This window comes from Penaeus chinensis, chromosome 38, assembly GCF_019202785.1.
Source record: "Penaeus chinensis breed Huanghai No. 1 chromosome 38, ASM1920278v2, whole genome shotgun sequence".
NCBI classification, from domain to species: Eukaryota; Metazoa; Arthropoda; class Malacostraca; order Decapoda; family Penaeidae; genus Penaeus; species Penaeus chinensis.
The window spans coordinates 27,258,864-27,266,363 of record NC_061856.1 but is presented as its reverse complement, the minus strand read 5'-3'; the positions used below and the strand labels follow the sequence as shown (position 1 = coordinate 27,266,363).

Here is a 7,500-nt window from a genome sequence, read left to right as displayed (position 1 = left end):
TCAAGAACACAGCTTCACTCAGCACCGCCCTTATCATCTTGCATTTTCGTTCATTACGGCCAATCGAGCTGCTTTTATTTAATGCACGTGCAGCTTGTTCATCCCGCAGTGGACTCAAACCGGGTGCTTTTTGCAAGCTCGGGATAAAGGAGCGTTCCGTATCCTCGATCTGTGGCCGACAAAATGGTCAACATTGCAACGTAAACAACACTCCTCCTCTGGCAATAAAATTAAAAAAAAAAAACACTCAACGACCCGCGAGGGACTTCGACTTGCACACTCAACAGAGGACGTTCAACATGCTAATTCCTTCTTGGGTAACATGTCCCCTACTCAGATAATGATAGTCAAACGGTGCGTTCGTACTGTTCCACTCAGGCTGAGATCGTTCAATTTGTTCGTTTTTTTTTATGTTTAATTGCTTTACGACTCAAACAAGGGTGCGAGGAAAATGTAAAGAATTGAAGAATGCAGAATTAGGAAGAATATAGTAACACAAACAAATATATATATATTCGATCACTATTCAAACAACAACTTAATAAGTTCGTAGGTATAATTAGGTGTCCACAATTCACGATTCACCATCTCATCAATCAACCAGTTACAAGTAATACGAAACAGTTGATCATCACCATCAACATCATTCTCCAGAATCTAAAAAAAGGATAAAAAATCACTCACTCGTTCCCTCCCGCAATCAATTCATCAGTTATCAGAAACCCAGACGTCTACCTCTATCAAAAGCCCAGCCCCATCAGACTGACGGCCCAGCAATCGTCACCTGAATCTCGACCGCGATTGCCTTCAATCTTTGGCGTCAGTGTCATTGTGGCTCCCAAAACGACTTTACATCAATCATCGACTTAATCCCAAACCTGTGTTAATTCGTTTACAAATGGAGCGCCAACTGCAAAGCTAACCATAAGGTAAAAAAGTGCATACCTATGCAAATTGTAATTCAATTCTGTTAATAACATTTCATTGTTTTCACCGACGAAATTTGTAATCAAAGTTTTAACGGTTCTGTTTCGTTCATGACTATATACATACATAAACCTATACAAGCATATTCGAATTCAGTTGACAGACAATAGCCCTAACTCTTTCACGTCCTCCGGGGATTGGCCTTGCTGTCTACGTCGACAGCCATTATCCACCTGTCCTCTGGCAACTGTCCTCTCTATCCACCTCGTCCTCTCGCGGTTGTTGTGTCTACCCTCAGCATTTTCTGGTAATTGGTCCCTCTGCTCAACCGGTCGTGACTTGCTCCCATCTACTCACCCTTCAGCGTACCTCTGACAGCTTTACTCTTTGTATCCCTATTAAACTCACTCTGTCCATGCTCTCTCTCTCTCTCTCTCTCTCTCTCTCTCTCTCTCTCTCTCTCTCTCTCTCTCTCTCTCTCTCTCTCTCTCTCTCTCTCTCTCTTTCTTTCTCTCTCTCTTTCTCTCTCTCTCTCTCTCTCTCTCTCTCTCTCTCTCTCTCTCTCTCTCTTTCTCTCTCTCTTTCCTCCCCTCTCTCTTTCCTCCTCTCTCTTTCCTCCCTTCTCTTTCCTCCTCTCTCTTTCCTCCCTTCTCTCTCCTCCCCTCTCTCTCCTCCCCTCTCTTTCCCCCTCTCCCTCCTCCCCTCTCTCTCCCTCTCCCTCCTCCCCTCTCTCTCCCTCTCTCTCCTTCTCTCTCTCTCTCTCTCTCTCTCTCTCTCTCTCTCTCTCTCTCTCTCTCTCTCTCTCTCTCTCTCTCTCTCTCTCTCTCTCTCCCTCCTCCCCTCTCTCTCTCCCTCCTCCCCTCTCTCTTCCTCTCCCTCCTTCTTTCTCTCCCTCTCCCTACTTCTCTCTCTCCCTCTCCCTCCTTCCCTCTCTCTCGCTCTTACTCTCTCTCTCACTCTATTTAACTCTGCCCCCCCCCTCTCTCTCTTTCTTCATACCTCTCCCTATATCCCTCGTTCTCTTGTCACTATGTTCATCCTATTTTTTTATTTTTATATAATTTTCTCCTCCCCCTATTCTACTCTTTCCCGATTGTCACATTTTCTTCTTTTCTGCCCGCCTTTCCTGTGGCCTATCTGTCGATCTCATTCTCGTTCCTCTCTATTTGCTTTTTTTTTTATCCTTACCTATCCTACAAGCCCGTAAACGTTTCTTACTCTATTTTTATCACACTTTTTTGTTTGTTTGTTTTATCTGTTCCACTCGCGCAGGCCTACCCTACTCGCTCTTCCACTCGTTCTGTTTGTGGCCTCTTCACTTGAACGACCCTAGCCTCCAAATGCCTTCACTATCCCCTTCCTCTTCCCTGCACGTATATCCCTCATATGATATACAGAAACTGTCTATCTTGCCTCACCTCATATAACCACATACATGTTCCCCATCCTCTTTCTGCGCAAATAGCTACATGCCCTTCGTTCTCTCGTCTCTCTTCTTTGATATAAGTTCCTTGAAATTCCAAAACTTGTTTTCTTCTCTTCCATCTTCCAGTTCCTAGGGTCTCCATTTTCTCCTTATAAGACGTTTCCCTAAAGTTCTTTCTTCTTTCTTACCCCTCAAAATAAGAATTCTAATATTTCAGTACCTGTGTACTTTTTCATAGTGTACAGCTCTTTTCCCTCTATCTTCGTTTAACCGTGAAACACAAGCTCTGTCGTTCCCCTATATTCGGTTTGGTAACTGGGATTCCATTGGCCTTTCCTTTACCCTTGGGTACACTAACCCCCACCCCCTTTGAAGGCAATGTAGCACAACCTCCCCCCCTCCCTTCCCACTGCCCTCCTTAGCTACGTGTCGCATCATTCTTATTCCCCTCGCCCGAGTGCCATTCTGCTTCCCCTCCTACCACACTTCCCCTCACTCTCCCTTACGTCACGCCCGGTTCCTCTTCCCCTCGCCCTTTATATTATCTTCCATTAACTTCCTTCCTCCCACTCCCCTCTCTTCCCCAACTTCCTGGAACCGATTCTCTGCTCTACTCCTGCCTCCTCTCCCCCTCCTGATCCTCTCCTCTCTTGTCCCATTGACCTGGAGCCTCTCCTCTGACCCCTAAGGCTGTGATCTTTCCTCCTCATCTCCCCTACCTCCCTCTCCCCCTGTCATTCCTCTAATTTCACGTCTCTGAACAATCCTATGTTCACCCGGCTGCTGCCACCTTACCATTCCCTCCATCCTTCTGATCTGAACCACAATTATATCCTCTTTCTGCACCTGAACTTTCTCACTTTTCCCTTGAAGTAGAGCCTCCCCTGCCCTCCATCCCTTTGGACTACACTCCCTCCTCCCTTCTCCACGCCTTTTCCCTTGCCTTCCCCTCAATTCCCTCTCCCATCTACCTTTCCCTCGCTCTTCTCCCCAGGGCCCTTCCTTACCTTCCTCCTCCCTCTTATCGCCACGCTCGAAACTTTCCCTTCCTCTCCCCTCATCCTCGACCACACCAACGCGCAACAGTTTTGTTTCTTGGCTTCTCCTTGATAGACTTCCCCCTAGATTGTAAGGCCTTTTCATTCCATGAAAGGAAGCAGGCCCATAACTTGAGAATCTAGGGAAGTACTAATACTCATTTAGGGTAGTGCTTTTGGGGTAAAATACGCATCAACAGCAACTGACATGAGCGGAGTTCAGTGACAAACGTAGAAAAAGTATGGGTGAAAATGTTTTGTTTTGTTTTGTTTTTTACATGTGGTTTCTTTAATGGTATTTATTCGACAATCTTTTCCCTATGCAAATAACGTGTTTATGGGTACAATCAACAAATATACATCTGAAATAAAGAAACAGACTACCATCAGCAAATTTCTATTTCTCCGTTTTTTTCATCTCGTTACTATTCTAATATACGTAGAACCACATCACGAGCCATACTTTTTCAGCATCAGTTCCATCACTCGATGCATCTACGTCTTGATCATTTGTAATCTTGATGGGCCTATCAAACCTGCAAACTAGGTCACGCGGTCAGACTACAAGCCTAATCCTTCGCCATGATATATCGTTCAATAACCACAAGGTAACTTTAGCTGTTAGATGCATATTCTCCGAATTTCCCCTGTGTGAGCCCTCATCCATCCCTAGTCACAGTAAGTTATAAATCGTCCCTCAACACACAGACCCCCAGGGGCGCGCCTGCAAGATGTTTGGTGAGGAGGAGTAAAAGGTGGAAGGGGTCGGAGGTTTAGGAGGCTCGGGAGGTGGAGGTGGCGAAGATGGAAGAAAAGGGAGAGTTTTTTGTTTTTGTTTTGTTTTTTATAAGATTACCAGAGAAAGTCAAGTCTAACGGATTTGGAGGTACAACAGACCTTATCTGATAAGATAGTTAAACCTGATAAACTCTCAACGAACTGTACGAAAGCTTCTATAGCATATATGAAGAATATATGAAGAAAGAAAAAGACAAAACGAAATGCTCAACACACTGTCGTTCCCGGGGAGCATTTAACAAGCACTCCAAGCAATGAAGTCACAGGTATAAACAGTGTTTGTTTTGTCTGACCTCCACCTCGCTATGAGAAAGATGTGCACGTTTGGCATTCTCGGTGTGCCAGTCACCTGCCCGAGCACTGGCCGTGGCACAACACCCCAGCAACCCTGTGCCCACATGTTTGTATACACGGCAGCTCGCCTAGAACAATCGATCTTGTTCTTGCTTTCTTTCTTTACACATACGCATTTCTTTCTTTCTTTTGTTTTTCCTTGTGTGTGACACATTCCCGTGCACTGTAAACATTCTGATTTCAACATACAGCCAAGAACAGCACTCTAGAAAAGCCGATTTTATTCTCATGGGAGCCTCCCCCTTCCCCCTTTGCCACTACCCGGCAGAGGTGCTCGATGGTGAGAGACTCGAGTGGAACAACTACTTCAAGATGGCGTCTCGGTGTGTTAATACTACCATCTTGCTGGCTTGGTTGGTATTACGGTTAAAGATGGTGTATCCTTCTTGATCATGCCCTGTGTTGAGTATGCACTATCTTCACGTCCTAGCAACGGCCACGCAGAAAACCATGGCAAAATAAAGAATAACATGATCTTTCACCTGGAGTCTCATCTCCGCTGTCTCATTGTAAAAGACGCGAAAGCCACCATCCTTCTCGAAAAGAAAAAAGGGAAAAATAGACAAGAAAAAGATTGGTTCTCCATTTTCCTGATCAATAGCGATCGGCTTTAATCGCGGAGATTCTCACCGACCCTCATTATTCTAGACGAATCTTTATTAACGACATCGAAAATTACTAAACGTCTTGGCTTGGAAAGAGGTTACCTCAAGGCAACCGTTAGAGGCCGTGGAAAAAGGGTGTTTCTTCACACGGACGAGGGTTTAGGGGGCACTTTTCACTGAGTCTTTTGAATTTGGTATCCATTTACGTAGTACTTGAGGAATGTATTATGTCCGTCGTATAGGTTAAATACGAATTCTTCAGAAAACAAAAGCGTTTTGAGAACTGATACTGCTTCGACTTCTTTTTATTATTATTAATATATATTTCTCTTTGTCTTATATCTACTGATATGTTTTATTCTTTCCTTTTTTTTCTTGCATTATCTATTTCTCTTTGGAAATTATTCCGCCAGTGAGTTTGATATCGACCGAGACGAAGGACCATTTAAAAGCAATGCGACCACAATGCCAAGTCTTGTGAACTCAAAATTCCGAAACGGTTTCAATGAGCGAATCCCAAATAATAATAATTATAAAATGCCCACATTCGCGTTTCGTTAATGGACGTTATAATCGACACGATGATAGGAGGAAATTCGTCTATCTTCAAATTAAGGATGCGGTCGATTAACCAGACCGGGTTAATGAAAGGATATGCAAAACCGGTGACTGGACACTTTTTCACAGTCGTCAAGGAACGGGTCCCCTCGTTTCGCTCTCTCATTTCGAGGCTTCATTCCGTTTGATATTCGGCTCGCATCGATTTATTGTGGAATCTGTGTAGGTACATTTATGAAACACGGCCCTGATATGGACTGGGATAGAGAAGTATCGTCGTGTTCGAGTATTGAGAGTGCCACTGAGACCACGGTGGCACTCTTGAGTGCTGGGTGAAGATACCGGCGCGGGTGGACTTTGCGGCGTCAGACCACTACGAAGAGCTGGGAGAAATGTGGCACTATCATTATTGGGAAGAAAGAAATGGGAGTATTGCACTGAGGTCGAAAGGGAAGGTGGCACTCCAGCTAGAGTGAAAAGAGAAGATGACACCACGGGCAGTAGAGGCTGTGGAAGATATCACAGAAAAGCTGACGGTTTTGTAGAATGAACTACGGTTGGGTTGTGTTTCTGGGAAGTTGTCGTTGATGGAATTGGATAAAGTGGAGTTACTTCAGTAAAATGATTTGAAAATAGTATGACATTCCCAGACTATATCACTATCATCACGGATGAAAGCGCTGGAGAAAATAAGGGCATTTTCTTCGAAGATGGAATATACTGATACTAAGACAGAGTTCAATAATGATACAGAAGACACCTAGGTAAACATCAAAATACCAAGACTTTGCAATGCGAGATGATTCTCTAACGAAACACTGTGTAAAATACATACATTTTGCGAAATTTTAAATGGTGACGGTTTGCCCACAAGTGAATATTTGAAAGGGATAAAACAAATATATAAATTAAAGTAAAATGTGATTTGGAGGTAAAATGAAGAAGGAATACAATACGAAGAAGGAATACAATAGTGGCCCGATAACGAGAGAAAAGAAGGTTATGTTATCCCCGAGTCATAATATTCACAGAGAATGTGTGCAAGTCGTTATCGTCTGAGCTAAAGATGATACCGCACTCTGCAGCTCCATAACGGAACAATTTTCCATATGCAACCTGCAGTCTTGGGATGTTCAAAAAAATCATTTTAAATACAATGAGCTATAACCACTCCCTTCTCAGAACCCCGAAAATTGGGCGTGCCATGAGGTTTGGACGGATGTTGGGGTTGGCGAGCGGGCTGGGCCGATCTCTCCGGGTCGTTTGAGGTAGGCCTACACCGAACATACGTATAATTTTACAATGCAAACTGTGAGTTATGTTTTCACCATGCAGTTTTATCCAGTATGCCAATGATCAGACAACATCTGCAAACAAGCTCTTCCTTAAAACACATCCTCGGCGCTTGCACTTGTTCAGCGAACAGGGTTGTCCAATATTTTTGTTCTTTTTTTCAACGTTGCGTTCAAGCTGTTCTTGAAAAGAATGTCGCTTTGGTGTACACTCTAAACAAAAGTTAGAATGGCGCATAAAACATGTTAGCATTTTTATTCTTTGTAAAAATATTCCGTAGACAAAGTAAGGCATCTGAAATGTTATTCTGTTGACGGTGATTCATTTATACACACGACTTCTTTCCAGCGTTTGCTCGAGATTATGAATCTTGTCAACACTCAAATTCTAAGAGGATTATACGAAGAAAAATGCTTTCAGGATGTTCTTCGCTTTCATATATAATTAACAACACTGACACTACATCATTCCTCTTCTGCCATCATGTAATCCGGGTGACAGG

At 43.7% G+C, this 7,500-nt stretch overlaps 1 protein-coding gene across 1 annotated transcript in view; it reads right to left on the bottom strand.

The window, feature by feature from the left end:
• Nucleotides 1-7,500, bottom strand: part of LOC125045879 — a 595,994-nt gene that overhangs the window by 588,217 nt on the left and 277 nt on the right. The window lies entirely within an intron of this gene.